Here is a 22,568-nt window from a genome sequence, read left to right as displayed (position 1 = left end):
ATCTCTCAAAATCAGCATTACATTCTACCTAACTTAAAGCTACTCCGAATGCCGGCCTATGTCAAAGCCTAGTTTTGTTGCTGAATCAAAAGATGTGTTTGATCAGAAAGGCAGCCACAAATATTGGATAGATGTGTAGCTCAGATAAGGTGACTATGACTCTCATGATATTAAGCGAAGTCATCACTGATGTCATCGACCAGAATCGAGCAGCAGTTGGGATGCCCGATGTGGTTGGAAGCCAAATGAACTTCAAGAGGCGGTCACCGATATTAAGATTGAAATTAGACGTCCTCTTGTCCGAGATCGATCTACCGATTGTATCGATAGATCGACTCGAGATCGGCATGATTGTTGCTTTCGATCTTGATAGGTAAATTAGTTCGATTCCCTCACTATCATTAGATGATGTGCTCATAGCTCTCCGATCGCCGAGGTCATAAATTTTTAGGCGAGGGGCAAAAGAAACAGCCAGAAAAAGATCAAAATGGCCATTATAATTAGAACTATCACCGAAAAAGCTAGAATTGGGGAAGAGGTGCATTGAAAACAAACTAAGAAACGAGAAGTGGCGTGTGAAGATAATTTCCTATCATGGTATATAAATAGGGGCTTGGCATTTATTGCATACAGAACCTGAAGTGGATGCATCGGTAACTGAAGAATTTATTGTGTTGACCAATGCAAGTCAAATAAAAGGGAACGATCTAGAGTGGGAGAGATTGGGAAATGAGAGGGGACTTGATACAAGAGAGAGATCGGAAAAGGAGAAGGTCATAATAGGGAGATCAGAAGAAAATAGAGTCAGAAAACATAGAGAGATTAAATAATTTTCAATCAACTCTCTTCATCGTCAGATCCGAGTTAGTTAAAGCATTGTAGGCATGATCAGATCCTCTCCACTCGCCTCATCTGTAGAAACGCCCACCTAGCCGCCCGATGCCAAAACAGTTAAGACAGTCTTGTAAATCTCGATCTCCGCCATTGATCATAATTGTGAGGATGGATCCGAAGCCCTTGGATCAAAAAGCAGACAACAGGTTCAGCACTTTTTATTCCCAGCCTTCGGATCCATCTTGTAAGGCCAGACCCTGAGCCATTGGATTAAAAAGAGAAAGGACGGATATTCTGAACAGAATCTTGACCCTCCATTTTGATTCTCTTTCATTCCCATACATCATATTATGTCCTTTTGAATCTAAACCCTCCGTCTCCCCTGGTGAGATCCTGACCCTCCATTTTGGGCACCCGTTCCCTATAAATACCTAAATGCAATACTGTAGAAGGGACGAACGAAAAAAAAGATGGTGGTGATTATAGTGGAAAGACTTTGAAATTTGATTCAGTTTTGCTACTTTCCATTCTGAGCTTTCGAACTGTTTAGAAACTTTAGAAACCAGTTTTCTTAAATATTTCACTAAAAGGAGCTCTAAGTCCTGAAACTTCCATTTCCAGTTTCTATGCATGTAACACCCCTATGTTTGGTAGTGCGTTCTACTGTTCTGGTGACCAGTGATGTCTGGACAGCTAGAATGCCTAGAACTACACTTAAATTTTGGTGAAGAGACATAAAATAATGAAATACAAAAAAACAAAGGAAAAATAATAGCAATGAAATGTAACCAAGTTAAACGAGCTGAGAACCCTAGCGATGGGTGACCGCACTGGGAAGTTGCGACGTGAACCGTTGACTAGCCCTGGACCGCGGGGAACCCTGGAAAATATTTTAAGACTTAAATAGACATCTATTGAAGTATAAATATCATTAGAAATATCAAAGAAAAATTAATTAATTAGTACAAAGGAAAGTGAGAAATCGAGAAAACGACAAAACTCGGTATTATCGAAAAATCGGGAATGCCACCCGAACAGGGGCATTGTGGTCATTTGACACCTCGAGTTGTCTTTTGACCTAAATGTCCATTAAAAATAAATGATATTACACTTGGAAAATATCATGAAAAATTAAATTCGTGGTACATAGTTTAAATAGCAAAAATTGGGAGTTAAATGTGGAATTTGAAATCTTTAGAATATTAAATACTTAAATCTCCACTTAGTGGTCCACTAACACCTAAAGTGGACCATTAATCTTCATTTTGGACAGCAGAAATTCACCTTCTTCAACCTCTCAAAATCCATCCGAAAATGGAATAGAGAAATTCCTCCATGGCTGAAGTTGAAGAACCTTCATGCAAGCATGATCCAAGCCATTTTTCCACTATCTCCCTTCACTAAAATTGCTCTACACCACTTGGGCAATAGATAGGCAGCAAGAAGATCAAGTTTAGTCAAGGTTTTGAAGAGTTTCTAAAGTGGTAAGTAGGTATTTTTTATGCTTGCTTTATTAAAGTTTGTGTGGATGTTATGGGTAGTTGAATTGTGGAAAGATTTTTGGAGTTTGATGTTTTAAGGGAGATGTATATTGTTGCCAGCCATGGAAACTCCATAAGAACAGTTTATCCTTGTATGTAAATGGTAGATTAAAGTGTTGATGAAGTCTTTATGTGTGTAGGAATAAATTGGGTGATGTATACTAAATGTATATGTGAATGTACACTTGACTTTGGAAGCTTAGAAAGCTAATTGAAGAATATTACAATTTGGCAATGTGAAGTGTGGACCAAAATATGTTGCTTTATGGTTTGGTTTATGGAATATTATTGTTGAATTATGGTGCTTGTTATGGCAACTTGTACATTGGTATAAAGGTTTGAGTTCGGACATGTGAATGAGCTAGGTTATGTGGTTAAATTGTTTGTAATTTGAACTTTGAAAATTCTGGACTATAATGTGCATATTGAGTGTAGTTATAAGCTGCCAAGATGACCAACAATGTGAAGTAAAATGTGTTTAGGTTATGGTACAAACCAGAATTGGCATGAATGTGTAACTTGGTAATGTTAAATGTGTCCTTTGATGAGTGATGAACAATGTGCAATAGGGTAGTGTGTATTTTGGCTTCGAACCTTAAGTGTGTGACTCCAATTGGTATGAGACCAATTGGAGGTGAAACTAGGCACAAAAAGTGCTAACTTTCATGAAGGAAGCTTACCAAAATTCTACTTGGAAGGTAACTTGAAAAATGACCGAATCCGGATTAGTGCATTTAAGGCCTGAAAATTGACCATTTGGGCAGTAGTTAGTTTTTTGGCCATAACTCATTCAAAACAAGTCCAATTGACCTGAAATTTTTACCATGAATATTTTAGAAATATATCTACAAGTCTTATGAAGACACCAAAGCCCAGAAATGACCTTAAGCAAGTCAAATAGCTTGCACAAATTCGGGTCCAAAAACTGGCTGAACCAAAAGTGACCTAAAAGTGACCTAAAGTGACCATTTTTATACATTTTGACCAGCAATAGTAAAATGACCATAACTTGGTCTACATAACTCAAAATGACCTGAAATTTTGCCTCGCGTGCAATAAGACATAGATCTACAAGTTTGTAGTTTTGACCAAAACCCAAAAACTGAGGAAACTAGGTCGTCCGGCTAGGTCAAATTAGTATATCGGGATCTGACAAATTGCAATAAAATGCAATATACATGGAAATGAATTTGGTAATATGTACCAATACTAAAAGGCTACAAATGTGACACATTAGTAACATTAAAACCTAATTCACATAGACTGCATCGAGGGTCAACATCTTAGGTTGACTAAGGAAATAATAGAATTTAATGAATTAATTATTAAGCATTATCGTAAGAGACAGTTTAAATGAGTACTTAAACACTTCAAATTGTGTTTCTCAGTTAGCAAAGACGTAGGGAAAGGGAAGGAAACACTGAGTCAGAGCCAAGAGACACTTATCAGAGGTTTGTGTACAACAGTTATTTCTTTTGAATTTTTCAATTGAAATAAATTATGATTATTTGTATATTATTATTTTAAATTGTGGAAATGTGTTTGAATGGATACTTATTGCTTGAAAAGCATTGTAAATGGTTTGAAATAGTGAAAAATTGTTTGATTGATATTTGGTGGATACTTATTGATTGAAAAGCATTGCAAATGGTTTGAAACCACAGCTATCATTTATATTGATTGAATTCCTCGCTAGCTTGTCTAGTGGGATGAATTGAATTCCCTCTCTGGCTGAAGTGTTGAGGTGTGTGCCTATTGAGGATGAATAGAATGAGTACTCATATTTTTGCTAGCTAGCTATGTTATTCCTCATTAGCCATCGGCTTTTGGGATGAATTGAATTCCTCATTAGTCATCGGCTTTTGGGACAAATTGAACTTTGGAACATGATTAAGCTGTGTGTGATTTATTGATATGTATTGTGAGATTGTGAAATGGAGTTTAAATTCTTATTGACATTCATTGTCTTTTGAATTTAACTATGTTTTGATTTATTGAGATTTATTGTGATATTGTGAAATGGAGTTTAAATTCTTATTGACATTCACTGTCTTTGAATTTAACTATGGTTTAAAGTATCCACTATTTATATGACTTATGATTTGTGATTTAAAGTTGTATTTGGTTAATGTTGTGCACCACTGAGACAATGGCTCAGCGATAGCTTTTCATTGCTGTCGCAGGTAGACAGACTGACAGGGCAGCAGACTAGGCTGCTAGTGCTTCAGTGAGAGATCATCGGATATATTAAGTATACCATATTCTGCATTTTGTATTGTAATGTATGTTCACTGTGTGTATATAGTGTTCTTGGTTTGAGCAGTTGTAAATTAAAATTGTACATTAAAGTTGTAAAATAAATTATGAGTTATTTTGGCTTGTAAAATTTTTACTATATTTCTTTTATCTCAGCCTTTAGAAATATTGAAAAATTATTGTGGATTTGAGTTGAGAAACATATTGTGTTGATTAAATGTTCGAGTTTGAGATTGAGAAATATATTTGAAGTGCTTTTTTACAGGTTTTTAAAGAACTGTCTTATTCAAAATACAGATGGCACTCCGCCAAAATTTTTACAGAAATTACTAATAATTCAAATGTGTTAGCTGTTTCACTTCATTTCAAAAAAAAAAAAATTTTTAACACCTGTAAATGGTGCTCACCACTGTAAAAGGAAGTAAGAAAAGTTTTAAAATTCATTGTAGTGTATTTAATGGGTTATCAGTAAACGAAGTTGGTAATTCATTAGCTATACTACGGGATCATGTTATGTCTTACAGAGGGGTAGGGTGTGACATGTTTTAGTGGTATCAGAGCTAGTTTTTAAATTCTGTTTTCACCTGTAATTTGACTATTCTTTCTTCATAGTACAACTGCTCAATGTCATTGTTTGATACATATAGTACATTACATTATAAATATGCACTAACAAGAGAAAATCTCCTTGTGTTATTTGTTCAGGTGGTCTAAGATCCTCGCATTGACTATGGAAGAGGGTGATCGTTCAGTCGATCAATCTATAGAGGCTGAGGTGCAAGGGGGTGCCCCAGCGTTACACAATGTCAGTGGATCAGTAGCACCAGCACCCTCAGTACCGCAGTTTCCTGCTCAGTTCGCTTAGCAGATGGCTACAATATTTCAACAAATGGCTGGTAATGTGCCTACTCAAGTCTCACTACAGACACCAGTGGTACAACCACAGTCTTCTGCTAAGCAGTATGACAAATTAATGAAATATGGGGCTACTGAGTTCAAGGGGACAGTAGATCCTCTAGAGGCAAAACAGTGGTTAGAGAGAATGGATAGGGTATTCAAGAAGCTACATTGTACAGAGGAGCTCATATTTGAATATTCAGTATCTCTACTACAGGGGGATGCATATGACTAGCGGAAAACTATTCGCCACAGTCTGGTAGAACCTGCAATGCTAACATGGAATGATTTTCTGTGGGAGTTCAGACAAAAATATGTCCCTGATGCTTATGTGGACCAGAAGCTGCAAGAGTTCCTAAGTCTGAAACTAGGGAGTAGATCGGTGGCTGATTATATGAAAGGGAATTTTCCTGCCTAAGCCATTATGCAGTAAGTCTACTTGCTACCAGCAGGGAGAGATGTAAGAGGTTTGAAACCGGCTTAAAGCCTAGTATCAGATTACAAGTGGTCAGATTCAAACATACTAACTTCTCTGAACTTATTTCTCAAGCACTAGAGTTAGAAAGAATTGAATCTGAAGCAGCCCCAAAGAAAAAGAAATCAGAGAAGACAGAAAAAGAGGAAAAGTTAGTAGAACAGAGTTCCAGTGGTCCTACTAGAAAGAGGAAGAACCATGGGGGACATAGCAGAGGTGGTAAGAAGTCTAGTAGGGGAAGATATTCAGGACAGAAACCTCCTCTATCTGGTCAGCAGAGTACCAGAGGTTCCTACCCTCCCCGCCAATGTGAAACTTATGGAAGAATTCATGGTGGAGTGTACTATAAGGCTATTGGAGCCTGTTATAACTGTGGAGGCACAGGACACTTTGCCAAAAACTGCACCATTACTCACAGAGTTGGACCACCTCCTACTACTACTGAAGGGTCAGTTCAGAGCCCTGTCACCAGAGGTTCACAACCACCCAGTAGAGGTAGAGGCAAGGGTAGAGGTAGCCCAGCAGGTAGCCAAGGCACAGTGAAACAGTCAAAGCAAGATAGTGCTCCAGTCAGAGTCTATGCAATGAGACAGAGAGAAGAGGCCAAGACATCTGATGTTGTGGCTGGTACCTTCTCAACTTTTAATCAAGATGTGTTTGTATTATTTGATCCGGGTTCTACCCATTCTTATGTGAGTGTTAGCATCATTGATTGCATTGTTGTTCCATGTACAAAAATGGACTGTGAGGTGCTAGTAACAAGTTCGTTAGGACAAGAGGTCAGGGTTAATAGAATGTATAGGGATTGTCCTTTGGTGATCCAAGGACATACTTTTCTATCTGATCTCATTGAAATGCCCTTCAGAGATTATAATATCATCTTGGGCATGGATTTGTTAGCCAGGCATCACGCCATGATTGACTGTAGACTGAAGACAGTCACTTTTGGTCGCGCTCAGTACAGTGATGTGGTGACTCATGGGGAGAGGTAGTTATTGCCATCAAACATCATTTCAGCTGTACTAGCCAGAAAAAATGATTAGAAAGGGGTGTGAAGCATACTTGGCACATGTGGTAGACACCCAAGTGGGGAGTCCAACATTGAGGGACATCCCTATAGTATATGACTTTTCAGATGTGTTTTCTGATGAATTGCCAAGATTACCTCCGGAAAGAGAAGTGCAGTTTGAAATTAATGTTATGCCTGGTGTGGATCCAATCTCCATAACACCATACAGAATGGCACCAGCAGAGTTGAAGGTGTAACATCCTCATTTTAGCTAGTCTGTACAGTTTACTGTTCCAATGACCATTGTCGGTCCGGACAGCTAGAACGTTCAGAAAAATATTTAAACTAAAGTGAGGAACCAAAAAGTAACTCAAATATTAATATGAAAAAAATTTAGGAAAAATTATAAAATAATTCTAAGGACTCTAGATAAGGGTCATTGAGGTTCTTATGGCATTAGAATGCCAAGAAAAAACTTAGAAAAATTTTTCAATCGGTACAAACAATTTTGACCCGTTAAGCCAAATGAAGGGCATTTTGGTCATTTCGTCTTCAGAGATGATTTTTGGGCCCACTTGTCCAGTTAAATAAATAATTTATATAGCATAAAATATGAATAAATATTGTTAAAAATTTAATTGCAATTAAATAGACAAGAAATGGAGAGAAAATGAAAGAAAATATATTTATGACATCATCATGATGTCATTAAAACTCACCCAATCAACCCAATCTTGACACATGGCATAAACATATATAAAAGAGGTAAAATGGGCTGAAAAACAAACAAAAATCAGAACCTCTTCCTTCTTCTTCTCTTTGACGTCAACTCTCCTTCCCTAACCCTCCATGAACAAGCTTTTTCAAGCTTGATTTTCCCTAGCTTTCTTCCACCAAAAACCCTAATTGTCAATACAAAAACTTGCTCTTTCATCTTGGTGAAGCTTTGGGAAGAAAAATTTAGAAGAAAAACTGAAGTTTTGCAAGACCCAATCTTAGTTCCAAAGAGGTTAGTGACCAATCCTTGCTTTCTTTTTGAAATGCATGTTTAGGGACAAAAATTGAGCTAGAAAATGAGAGAAACTTAAATGAAATTGATAATTATGTAAACCCCCATTTTCAGTAGCTTTGCGAAAGGTAGGGTTTTGATTGTTTTCCTTGAATAAATTTGGTATTGTGGCTGCCCATAACACTAACCTCTTGTTTAGAATGATGAAAGGTAAGTGAACGCATGAATTGAGATGGAATGGGTTAGGGTTTGGGTATAAAATGGAGACTTTGATCATGTAATGTTAAAGTGAGTTTTAATGGTCAATTAGTGACCATTTGGATTTGTGTAAACAAGAAATGAAGTTGTTTGTGTAGAGGGAATTGAGATTAGTGTGGCTGCCCATGGTGACTTGCAGAATTGGATATGAGTCCAGCAGGTTTGGGCAGCCATAACTTTAATTGTAGAGGTTCAATTGGTGCAAGGGCAATTGTACATAAAACTAGACACATAATGGCACAACTTTGGTGAAGAACCATGCCCACAAAACCAAACTAAGTGGACCAAAAGCTTGTCCTAATCCGAGTGACCTACAGTCTATTTCTACAGAATGACCAAATGAACAGTATTTGGTCATTTGTCCATAACTTAGTGTAGAATGGTCCAATTGACCTGAAATTTTACCAGAAACAAGCTAAGATATAGGCCAACAACTTTCATGAAGAAACCTAACCCAAATTATGACCAGAACCTATCCAACAAGTGAGTTGAAGTCACTGTTCACTGCACTGTAGATATGGTCAGTCCAGAAAAATTTCAATCCGGCCAGTTGTGGATTTTGGACCATAACATGAGCTACAAAACTCCAAATGGAGTGAATAAAAAAAAGGAAACAACTTTCATGCTGATCATTTTGCCAAATTCCCACTGCAAAAATGACAAATAGAACACTAAATATGAAGCATGAAAACTGAAAATTTTGCTCAATTAGCATTAAGCTTAGAAATGGTATGGGCAACCAATACCAATCAATTTTGATTTCAAAATGTGGCATGTTGGGAGTATTAAAAGCAATGTACCTATTGTCTATGCAAAAGTCAACATTTTGGTTGACTAATAAAGTGAATAGTAACACCAAAACTTGAAATTCAAAAACTGTAAAACTCAAAAGTGTAAAATGCCCTAGTATACCTAACAAGATTGGTTTGGATAGCTTGGCATGCCAATAAGGTTCTATTAGCAGTACTGCATATGGCTTCATGCCGTTCTGTGTTTCATGGCTCCCATGCCATTCTGTGACATAATAGCCTTTGGCTAAGTTATTTGAGTTGATATACATGGGTTTTAACCCTGATAATTATTACAGCTTATTAGCTGTTTTGTTGCACACTGGGAGACACAGTGTGACCAATGGTGTGATGGTCTGAGGTACTTAGTATCCAGTGCCAGTTTACCCATTTATCCAGTCCAGTCAACTAGTATGGGTTACTCGGGCAATGATAATAAACTTTATCAAATTTTAAGTGAACAATACTATAAATAATACCAAAAATTAAGTCTACCCAAAAATGAAATCATATATTTTGCATAATTATTTTATTCTATTTTATTTTATTTTATATTATCACCACTAAGCAGAATTGCTTAGCGCGTCGCTTTTGCCATGCGCAGGTACTGGAGACCTAGCTGGGGAGCCCAGCAGACATCAGACGGGGTGAGTCTTCAGAGCTGCATCAGGAGTCCAGAGTCACCTCACATCTGCATTGCATATGGTAGGACATTAGGACTATAGGTGGCACTTTTGTATTTTGTATTAGTTTGGATTGTAACTATAAACTCCTCTAATTATGTATTAATGTAAATATATGAAATTTCATATTATTGAGGTTTTCTGCATTATGTATGTTGAAAAATGAAATGTTGAGAATTATTTGTGAATGTGCTTCAAATGATGAAATGAACAGAAAAGTTTTGAAAATAGTATTGTGATTTTGAGATTAACTTGAATGTGTATAATGGAGTTTGGATTTGGAAATTATTTTAGAAGTGTTTTTAAACAGGTTCAGAAGAACTGTTTTTCCAATTTACAATCGGCACTCTGCCGGATTTTCTATAAAATTTGCGGATAAATTCGAATTTATCAAAATTGAAAATAAATGAATTATAAAGGGATAAATTGTAATAGAAACATAAATTGGTGCTCCGGCACACTGAGTGGCATAACTTGCTCGGCTACACTGTAGACGGGTAAGGGGTGTCACATTTAGTGGTATTAGAGCCTCGGTTTAGGCGTTTCTGGGCCTAAATAGAGTATATACCATTGCATTGCATTTGTAAGTGTTGAGGTGACACTGATTCAGATCTGTTTGTTTTCTTATTTTGAATAGGATATGGATCCTGCTTTGCAAAGAGCAGTTGAGGAAGAGGTGGAGAGTCATGCTCCACTAAGGGCTGAATCTGGGGGTAGGGTAGAATCTGCTCCACCAGCAGCTGAGGCACTTGCCCAACCTCAGTTTGCACTATTTCAACAAATGACCGAGTTTTACCGGTAAATGATGGGAGCAATTCCACCACCACAACCACAGCCACAACCTCCACCAGCACCACAGAAATCTCATCTGGAGAAATTGAGAAAGCATAGGGCTATGGACTTCTTTGGGAAGAGGGAGGATGATACCATGGCCGCAGAAAACTGGTTGGATAGAACAATCAGAGTGCTGAAACAGCTAAATTGCACCCCCAAGCAGAACCTGGTGGGTGCTATGTCCCTACTTCAGGATGACGCATATCAGTGGTGGGACACAGTAACCAGTGAGGTGCAACCTGAACGGATCACCTGGGAATTCTTCCTCACAGAGTTCAGGAAGAAATATATTAGCAAAGTGTATTTAGAAGAGCGAAGAAGGGAATTTATCAGTTTGAGACAGAGATAATTGTCAATGGCTACGTATGAGCGTGAGTTTGTCAGACTAAGCTGGTATGGGAGGGAGATAGTCCCTACAGAGGCAGAGAGGTGTAGACGGTTCGAAGAAGGGCTCAATGACAACATCAAAGTCAAGATCACAGCATTGGAGATCACTGATTTTGCTAAACTAGTTGATGCTGCATCAAAAGTGGAAAGGGTCCGGATAAATGAATAAAATAGAAGGGAAAGACAGCAGAAGAGGGGTCCGGCACCCAAAGACATTTTCTCGCTCCCAAAGAAGAAGAGTAAGGGTCCTCTGCTCAAAGTTCAGGACCACCACGGTCGTGGCCGGGCCTCAGGGCCTGCACCACGCTCACACCTAGGAGAGGTCAGTCCACACCATCAATGGGCAGCTCTCCAGGGACGGTGTTTAGGGGACCAGCCCCTGCATCTTCTGCTTGTCAGTACTATCAAAAGTGGCATAAGAGGGAATGTTGGCGAGTGACTGGTGCATGCTTACAGTGTGGATCGACAAAACATCAGATCAAGAATTGTCCGAAGAGGACTACTAGAGTTGCTCCAACAAAAACTAACAGACCTGCTCCTGTAACATAAAGGGGTAGGAAGCCTGGTAAACCTGAGGCAGCTGGTCCATCACTGAGGCCTGCATCTGAGTCAGCTGAGAGGCCAGACACTAGAATACCAACCAGGGCCTATGCCATCATAGCTCAGGAGGAGCAAGATGCCCTGGATGTCATCAGGGGTATGTTTTCCCTCTACAACACTTCTGTGCATGCATTGGTAGATCCAGGATCCACTCATTCCTACATTTGCATCAAACTACCCATAGAGAGGGGAGTTCCAGTAGAGGAGAGTGATCAAGACATTCTGGTCACAAATCCACTAGGCCACAGTGTGGTAGTGAATAAGGTGTATAAAGGTTGCCCATTGAGGATTCAGGGGTATGAATTCTAGGCAGACCTAATTGAGTTGCCCTTCCACGAGTTTGACGTGATTTTGGGAATGGACTGTTTGTCACGTCATCAGGCAATAGTTGATTGCAAATTGAAGAGGATTTCTCTGAAAACTTCTGAAGGTAATGAGATCACTGTTGTCGGTGAAAGGATAGATTTTCTGTCCAATGTTATCTCAGCCACAGTTGCAAGAAGATTGATGAGAAAAGGCTGTGAAGCTTACCTAGCACATGTGGTTGATACTAGGCAAGCTAAGCCAAATCTGTGTAATATACCCACAGTAAGAGACTTCCCAGATGTATTTCCTGAAAAGTTTCCTAGTTTACCACCAGAAAGGGAAATCGAGTTTGCTATTGAGGTAATGCTGGGTACAGCACCCATTTCTATTGCTCCTTATAGGATGGCACCCACTGAATTGAGGGAGTTGAAAACTTAGTTGCAAGAGTTGCTTGATAAGGGGTTCATACGCCCCAGTGTGTCACCATGGGGAGCTCCGGTGCAATTTATGAAGAAGAAGGATGGAACCTTGAGATTGTGTATTGATTACCGGTAATTGAACAAAGTAACTGTGAAGAATAAATATCCATTGCCCAGAATTGACGATCTGTTTGATCAGTTGAAGGGAGCCGGTGTATCTTCAAAAATTGATCTCAGATCAGGGTATCATCTGTTGAGGGTAAAGGATGCAGACGTGTCAAAAACTGCATTCAGAACCCGATATGGGCATTATCAATTTTTAGTGATACCGTTTGGGTAAACAAATGCACCAGTAGTATTTATAGACCTTATGAACCATATCTTCCATCCATACTTAAATCGGTTTGTAGTGGTCTTTATTGATGATATTCTGGTGTATTCCAAGACCAGAGAAGAACGTGATGAACATTTGAGGATTATTCTGCAAACCCTACGAGAAAAGAAGTTATATGCAAAGTTGTCCAAATTTGACTTCTTGATGAGTGAAATCTCCTTCCTTGGACACATAGTGTCAGCTGAGGGGATTAGAGTGGATCCTAAAAAGATAGAAGCAATGATGGAGTGGAAGCCTCCTAGAAATACAACTGAGGTCAGAAGTTTCTTGGGGCTAGCTGGGTATTACAGAAGATTTGTGAAGGGGTTCTCTCTTATAGCTGCTCCAATGACTAAGTTGTTGCACAAGAATGTGAAATTTGGCTGGAACGACAAGTGCCAAGCCGCTTTGAGAGGTGAAGGCTATGTTGTGTATACCAGTGTTAACATAGCCAGTGTTGGGAAAAGACTTTGTGGTCTATAGTGATGCCTCGCATAATGGGCTAGGGTGTGTATTGATGCAAGAGGGAAAAGTGGTCGCCTATGCTTCCAGGAAGTTAAGGCCACATGAACAGAACTACCCTACTCATGACTTGGAGTTAGCAGCAATTATCTTCGCACTGAAGATATGGAGGCATTATTTATATGGTGAAAAATGCTACATCTATACAGACCACAAAGAGTCTAAAATATTTGCTAACCCAGAAGGAGCTCAACCTCAGACAGAGGCGATGGATTGAGTTCCTGAAGGACTATGATTGTGTGATATATTATCATCCTAGAAAGGCAAATGTAGTTGTAGATGCTTTGAGCAGGAAGTCCATCACAGCTTTAAGATCACTAAATGCTTGTCTGTCCTTAGCTCAAGATGGAGCTATTTTGGCTGAGTTGCAAGTGAGGCCAACCCTGCTACAGCAAATACAAGATGGGCAGAGGGCAGATGAAAAACTAATGGCAATTGTGGGTAAAATTCCTGAGGGGAAGGAAACTGAGAATGAGGTGAAAACAGATGGGTGTCTGTACTACAGAGGAAGAGTGTGTGTACCAGATGATGGGAAACTGAAGACTAACATTCTGAAAGAAGCACACACTAGTGTTTACGTTATGCACCCGGGAAGCACGAAAATGTATAATGATTTGAAGCCTCATTATTGGTGGCCTAGTATGAAAAGGATATAGCTGACTATGTGACTAAGTGTTTGACATGTCAGCAAGTTAAAGCAAAACATCAAGTTCCATCAGGATTGCTACAGCCTATAAGCATACCTAATTGGAAATGGAACTGGGTCACTATGGATTTTGTTAGTGGTCTACCTCTCACCCAAAGAAAGCATGATGCAGTATGGGTGATAGTGGATAGATTGACGAAGACAACACATTTTCTGCCAGTTAGGACTGACTACTCACTGAAGAAGCTAGCAGAATTGTATATCAGTGAGATAGTCAGACTGCATGGAATCCCACTTTCCATCATATCTGACCGAGACCTAAGGTTTACATTGAGATTCTGGAAAAAGTTGCAAGAAGCCTTGGGCACACAACTCCATTTTAGCACGGCTTTTCATCCTCAGACGGATGGACAATCAGAACGAGTAATCCAGGTAAACATAAGACCTAATTAAATTTCTACAATTAATAAACTGAAATGATAGTAACAATGTGAATTATTTGATAGATTATGGAGGATATACTAAGGAGTTGTGTCATTGAGTTTGAGGGGAGTTGGGATAGATACCTCCCACTGGCAGAATTCGCATATAACAATAGCTACCAAGCTAGAATTCAAATGGCTCCATATGAAGCACTGTATGAGAGGAAATGTAGAACCCTAGTGTGTTGGACTGAATTGGGTGAAGATAAGCTGGTAGGACCAGACCTGGTGAAACAGACTGAGGAAAAAGTGAAGATAATCAAAGCTAACTTAAAGATTGCCTCAGATAGACAGAAGTCTTATGCCGACCTGAAGAGAAAAGAGATAGAATATGCAGTTGGTGATAAAGTGTTTCTCAAAGTCTCACCGTGGAAGAAAGTACCGAGGTTTGGGAGAAAGGTTAAGTTAAGTCATAGGTTCATTGGCCCATATGAAGTCATTGAACGTGTGGGACCAGTGGCCTATCGGCTAGCTTTACCACCAGAACTGGATAAAATTCATAATGTATTCCATGTTTCCATGCTGAGAAGGTATCGCTCAGACCCTTCACATGTCATTTCCATGAAAGAGATTGAAATCCAACCGAACTTGACATATACAGAAGAACCTATACAAATCCTAGCTCGGGAAGTGAAGGAACTGAGAAATAAAGAAATTCCACTGGTGAAAGTGCTTTGGAGGCACCACAACATAGAAGAGGCAACTTGGAAGAGTGAAGAGATAATGAGGCAATAGTTCCCACAACTGTTTGCATCAGGTAAATTTTGAGGATGAAATTTTTATTAGAGGGGAAGAGTTGTAACATCCTCATTTTAGCTAGTCCGTACAGTCTACTGTTCCGGTGACCAATGTCGGTTCGGACAGCTAGAACATTCGGAAAAATATTTAAAACTAAAGTGAGGAACCAAAAATTAACTCAAATATTAATAAGAAAAAAATTTAGAAAAAATTATAAAATAATTCTTGGGACTCCAGATAAGGGTCATTGAGGTTCTTATGGCATTAGAATGCTAAGAAAATACTTAGAAAAATTTTTCAATCAGTATAGACAATTTTGACCCGTTAAGCCAAATGGAGGGCATTTTGGTCATTTCGTCTTCAGAGATGATTTTTGGGCCAACCTATCAAGTTAAATAAATAATTTATATAACATAAAATATGAATAAATATTGTTAAATATTTAATTGCAATTAAATGGACAAGAAATGGAGAGAAAAATGAAAGAAAATGGATTTATGACATCATCATGATGTCATTAAAACTCACCCAACCAACCCAATCTTGACACATGGCATAAACATATATAAAAGAGGTAAAATGGGCTGGAAAACAAACAAAAATCAGAACCTCTTCCTTCTTCTTCTCCTTGACGTCAACTCTCCTTCCCTAACCCTCCATGAACAAGCTTTTTCAAGCTTGATTTTCCCTAGCTTTCTTCCACCAAAAACCGTAATTGTCAATACAAAAACTTGCTCTTTCATCTTAGTGAAGCGTTGGGCAGAAAAATTTAAAAGAAAAACTGAAGTTTTGCAAGACCCAATCTTAGTTCCAAAGAGGTTAGTGACCAATCCTTGCTTTCTTTTTGAAATGCATGTTTAGGGACAAAAATTGAGCTAGAAAATGAGAGAAACTTAAATGAAATTGATAATTATGTAAACCCTCATTTTCAGTAGCTATGTGAAGGGTAGGGTTTTGATTGTTTTCCTTGAATAAATTTGGTATTGTGGCTGCCCATAACACTAACCTATTGTTTAGAATGGTGAAAGGTAAGTGAATGCATGAATTGAGATGGAATGGGTTAGGGTTTGGGTATAAAATGGAGACTTTGATCATGTAATGGTTAAAGTGAGTTTTAATGGTCAATTAGTGACCATTTGGATATGTGTAAACAAGAAATGAAGTGGTTTGTGTAGTGGGAATTGAGATTAGTGTGGCTGCCCATGGTGACCTGCAGAATTGCACATGAGTCCAGCAGGTTTGGGCAGCCGTAACTTGAATTGTAGAGGTTCAATTGGTGCAAGGCCAATTGTACATGAAACTAGACACAAAATGGCACAACTTTGGTGAAGAAACCATGCCTATAAAACCTGTAACATCCTCCCTATACGTGTTCTGTACGTTCTATGGCTCCAGTAGTCAAATAACAGTCCAGGCAAGTCAGGATGTCTGGAACTACACTTCGGTGATAGTGAACAGACATATAATGATGAAATAAATGAAAAGAAAATACAAGAAAAATCAAACAAAAATGAAAGAGAGAAAATGAAGCTAAGTTAAACGAGCCGGCACCACAGCGATGGGTGACCACACTGGGAAGGCCGTTGCCGATGAAGGAACGGAAGCGTGAAAAACACAAGATTATACCATTGAATTCAAAAATTTTCACCTAGGGTCACAAGCACCATGCAAGATTTATTTTTATCTATTTGATTTCAATGATAAACAACATATTAAAACTCTTTTAATATGTTTTTGGATCTGTATTTGCCATTTAAGATTTTAAAATTAATCAGATTAATTTTAGAACCCTAGATTAAATCAAGAACGATTACACTAACCTCTTGATGTGCCGCGTGTCTGCGCTTTGAGATTCGTCTTGAGACACGATGTTGTCCCTCTAGCTTGTCCACACCAAGAACACCTATGGCAGCCCTTGAACAGCTTCTAAAGCCTTTTTCTATTAATTAGAAATTCAAGTTCTGCCTTTTAAGAGATTAGAGATGCAAACAGGACACTAGAAACAATTTCTAGTGTTCTTAATTCAAGAGATTGATGGCTAATCTCTTTGAATTGATGAGAGATGAAGAGAAATAGCTGGAGAGGCTCAAAGTGGAGTGACATATGAGAGGAGAGGCTGCTGGTTGTGTTTTCTTTTCATAACCCCACTTAAATAGCTAGGTTAACACATTAAACCCTAGCCACATGTCACCTTTTGATTAGCTCTAGGTTTAAGTGACCCAATCACATTGTGCCAAGTGCCAAACCTATATTTAATCTTGATTTTAATCATCTTACATGATTAAAAATATTTGGCAAGCTTATGTGTTATGCCATGTGTCACCATCTCATGGTGCCACGTGTCACAGTGCAAAATGACCAAAATGCCGCTGTGTCTTAATTTTGAGTTCTTAACCCAAAATAATTATTTTGTTCTTCTAATTAATTTATATCAAATATAAATTAATTAATTAATCTCTATTAATTAATTTCTCATCAATTAAATTCATATTTAAACACTTTAAATATAAATTTAATTTATACTACACATCCAATAATCTAGATTTGGTTTCAAGTCATGCTAGGACTTTGCAATTTTATTGCAAACCAAATCTATTTAATTAATCAATTAAACTCTTTAATTAATTAATTAAATCATATTTAAATAGGTGATAACTTGTGTATGTGTGTGACTTACTAGGCTCATCACTAATTGGCAATGAGACATGATATCAACTCTTAATATCATCAGAACTCTTTCTTACCATAAATGATTTCTCTAAATCATTTTATGAACCTCATAGACCATGGTTAACACCTAGCATAGCATGCCATGGCCACCCAATTAGTAATAAGATTTACCTTAAATGAACCTATAATCATATGTTACCATGCACTAGAATCTCTAAAATCCCAACTCAGAGTCATGGTTTATGTCAAACTCCATTTGCTATGAATATTATGTTCTCTTTAATTCCAGTTCTTGATTAAAAGATTTTTCTCATCGAAACTCTTTCTCAATAAATCTATCTGTCCGGCCAGAACTTGAAACATCAAGAACAATTAAATGAACATAGGATTTTATCTCTATTTACTTAGAGGAACAGATTCCATCTTGATCAACACCTACCTCCATATATAACTAGCAGAGCCAACACATGCCCATATACCCATACATAGTACAAGTATGAAAGCAGATCAAACTCAAACTACCTATATACAAGATAACTGTGCTATCTCGTGTCTAAAGATTATATGCCTCGATATGATTTATGACAAAACATTGACAAGAGTAAACTCCATGTGCTTGTCATAAGTGTCACCGGTTCGACCTACTTATCATTTATAAGTGCCTATCATGTTTGTTATATGGCATGAGACTCACCATTCCATCTTATTTATATCTCATATAAATAACTTGGGAACAAACATGAATACAATCTTTACGATAAGTCATGTCCTTATTATGAAGTATCCTCGATTGTGAACCTATTTATGATACTTTGTGCTAGAAATATTGTCACTCATATTCTTAACAACTTAAGAATAATATTTCTAACAAAATATCAATGGACCTTTTCTATTACACATAAATATATTATGTAAACGGAAAAGTGGAAATGCCTTTATTATTAAAAATATGTACAAGATACATACTAAATGATATGCTCTAGGCATACTACTAACAATCTCCCACTAGCACTAGAGCCATTCATTACAATATCTTAGACCTATCTTCTCAAGATGTCGGTCTAACTGAGTCGTGACATAGGCTTAGTGAATGGATCACCGGATTTTCACCGATGCTATTTTCTGCATGGCTACATCGCCGCCCAACTATTTCTCCGATAATGTGGTAGCGCTTTCTATGTGTTTGGATTTCGTGAGACCTTGGTTCCTTAGCTCAGTATGGTTGCTCCATTGTTGTCACAAGGTAATGGAACCGCGACTCAATGGAAGGAACTACCGTAAGTTCTCACGAACTTCTTTATCCAACCTTTGCAAGATCTCGATGCGAATATACTCAGTGGAATCTGCAATGTGCTCGCTTGGAACTCTTCCAACCGATCGCACCTCCATTACAAATGAACACATATCCAGAGGTAGACTTTCTATCATCGATATCCGATTGGAAATCGAATCGATAACCATCCAATTGCAAGTCTCCACCTCCATAAATCAAGAATAAATCCTTAGTTCTTCTCAAGTACTTAAGGATATTCTTGGGTGACTATCGATGTTCCAAACCTGGATTGGATTGATACCGCTAGTCAAACTAATAAAGATATGCGATATCCGGCCTAGTACACAACATTGTATACATTAAACTTCCAATAGCCGAAGCATATGGAATCCTGGCCATCTTATCTCTTTCTTCAGGTGTCTTTGGAGACATCTGTTTAGAAAGGTGGATACCATGTCTCACTGGTAACACTCCTCTCTTGGAATCAAGCATGTTAAACCTCTTTAACACCTTTTCCAAGTATAGACTTTGGGATAAACAAATTATTCTTTTCGCTCTATCTCTATAGATGCGAATCCCAAGAATATAGGTTGCCTCCCCTAAGTCTTTCATGGAGAATGTATTTGACAACCATACCTTTATAGTCGTCAACATACCTGTATCATTACCCATCAACAGTATGTCATCCACATATAAGACAAGGAAAGTGATAGCACTGTCACTAACCTTCTTATATACACATGGCTCATCCTCATTTTTTTATAAAACCAAAAGATTTAATAGCTTCATCAAAACGGATGTTCCAACTCCTCGAAGCTTGTTTCAACCCATAAATGGATCGCTTTAACTTGCATACCTTGGAACCATCTTGGGATTCAAATCCCTTAGGTTGTTCCATGAAAATGTTTTCTTCAATGTATCCATTAAGAAAAGCTGTTTTGACATCCATCTGCCAAATCTCATAATCATAGTATGCAGCTATTGCTAATAAAATCCTAATTGATTTAAGCATGGCAAGAAAGTCTCCTCATAGTCTATTCCTTGCCTTTGGCGAAACCCTTTCGCAACAAGCCTGGCCGTAAACGTCTCTACCTTTCCATCAGAACCAAAATTCTTCTTGAAAACCCATTTTTTCCCTAAAGGTACAATACCTTGTGGGTCAACAAGATCCCAAACTTGATTCTTATACATGGAATCAATCTCGGATTTCATAGCATCAATCCATTTTGAAGAGTCTATATCTGATATAGCTTCTTCATAGGTAAGTGGATCATCTCCATGATCTACTTCTTCATGAGTAGACAACTCTTGTTCTTCTTCATGAAGAAAACCATGTCTCACTGGTGGGTGAGATACCCTGGTTGTTCTACGAGGAACAGCTGTAGATGTTTCATCAATGGGTATAGGTTGACTAGATGGATCTATATCCATCTGATGCTGGTTGGTCAGAATTCTCCAATTCTAACTCTATTTGCCTTCCTTTGCCTCCTTCTTGAACAAACTGTTGTTCAAGAAATGTGGCATCTCTACTTATCACAACCTTTTGTGAAGTAGGCAAATAAAAATAATATCCAAAACTATCTTTTGGATATCCAACAAATCGACATTTTTCTGATCTGGTCTCCAATTTATCAGTGTTCAGCTTTTTGATATAAGCTGGACAACCCCAAATCTTAACATGCTTAAGACTTGGTTTTCTTCCATGCCATATCTCATAAGGTGTGGAAGAAATTGATTTTGATGGAATCCTATTCAGAATATATAAAGCTGATTCTAATGCAAATCCCCAAAAGGAGATTGGCATATCAGTATAGCTCATCATACTACGTACCATATCTAATAGGGTACGATTTCTCCTTTCAGATACACCATTCACCGTATGCGTTCTGGTGGAGTCAGCTGAGAAACAATGCCATGCTCTCTCAAGTATTCATCAAATTCAGTACTCAAATATTCACCTCCACGATCTAATCGAAGAGCTTTAATACTTTTTCCTGTATGATTTTCTACTTTAGATTTAAATTCCTTTAAACTTTTCAAAGGATTCATGTTTGTATTTCATCAAATACAAATACCCAAACCTTGATTTATCATCAGTAAAGGTAATAAAATAATGAAAGCCCCCTCTAGCCATTTCTTTAAACGGACCACATACATCACTATGTATTAGTTCCAAAATATTTTCAGCTCTTAGCCCTTGTCCAACAAAGGGTGATCTAGTCATTTTGCCTTGAAGGCAAGATTCACAAGTTGGAGTAGGCTCAGAGCCCAATGAGGATAGAATCCCCATTTTCTCCAATTTTGTAATCCTATCTTCTGCAACATGACATAACCTTAAGTGCCAAATATATTTTGAACTTGAGTTGGTTTTCACCACGGCATTGCATTCATTCAGATTGCTATACTCTGGCCAGTGGAAACACTTTCTTACTGGCAATGGAAACACTTTCCTGCTGGCAGTGGAAACACTTTCCTTTGCCTTTATCAGCTTTAGTCTTCCTTTTCTGCTTAGCTATTTTCTTGGAAGGACACGAATCGAGGTTTCTTTTTCTTATTGCCCTTCTTCTTATTGGACTTTCCAGTAAGAAGATGCAACCAAAGCTACCTCTTTTCCTTTATTGGCATATTCTTTTGGGCAATAACAAAGATGTTGAGTAATTCAGCTAAGGTGCATTCTGTTTAGTCATATGGAAATTTGTCACAAAATTCCCAAAAGACTCGTGAAGGGATCAAGGATCAAATCCGTTTGTAGTTGGAAATCCATGTTGAAGTCAAGATGTTCCAACCGCTCAATCACCAATCATCTTGTGGACATGATCCCCAACATTTCCCTCGACATCCTCATACGGAATAACTGTCTAGATATCTCATACCTAGCATTCCTCTTTGTGCTCACCATACAATCGTTGTAGGTGAAGGAGGATCTCACTCGCACTGCATGTTCTCATGTTGCTTCAGAACTCATTACTCATAGAAGCAAGCATGTAACACTTAGCTCTCATATCATGCTCCTTCCACTTGTCCAAAGTTTCATGTTCCTCTTGTGTGGCCTCTGGAGGCAAGGGACCAGAACATTTGAATCTAGAACATATCCTATATGTTCAAGGTTCAGACAAGTTTCAAATTTCTTAGCCAATCGATAGATTAGGTCTGTCAACTGTTGTGATCAAGTATGCTTGCAAGGATATTGGATGGTGGTGGTTGTTTTGTGCTCATTTTTATCAAAATGAATTGCGTAAATAACCAGATTAATTAGTAAATGTATCATGTAATTAACCAAATATGATTATGGTCTTTTAATCAAATTGGTCCTCCCACTAACTTAGCGAATCCTACACTTCCAAAGTAGAAAACGAAATCCTAGTTGGATGGATTTCTAGTGGGTGATTGAATTCTTATAATTCTATTGATCATCCTCAGTACATCCATTATTGGAATTACAATAAACTATAAGTAAGCAACTCCTTGCCCATCACATCTCATGTGAGGTTCAATACTTTACTAGCCCCTAATGCTCAAAATCTGTACATCCAATATTGACTTATCTTGCATTAGTTAAGTTGATCCC

Source organism: Hevea brasiliensis, chromosome 5, assembly GCF_030052815.1.
Source record: "Hevea brasiliensis isolate MT/VB/25A 57/8 chromosome 5, ASM3005281v1, whole genome shotgun sequence".
NCBI classification, from domain to species: domain Eukaryota; kingdom Viridiplantae; phylum Streptophyta; class Magnoliopsida; order Malpighiales; family Euphorbiaceae; genus Hevea; species Hevea brasiliensis.
This window is presented reverse-complemented; position numbering follows the sequence as displayed.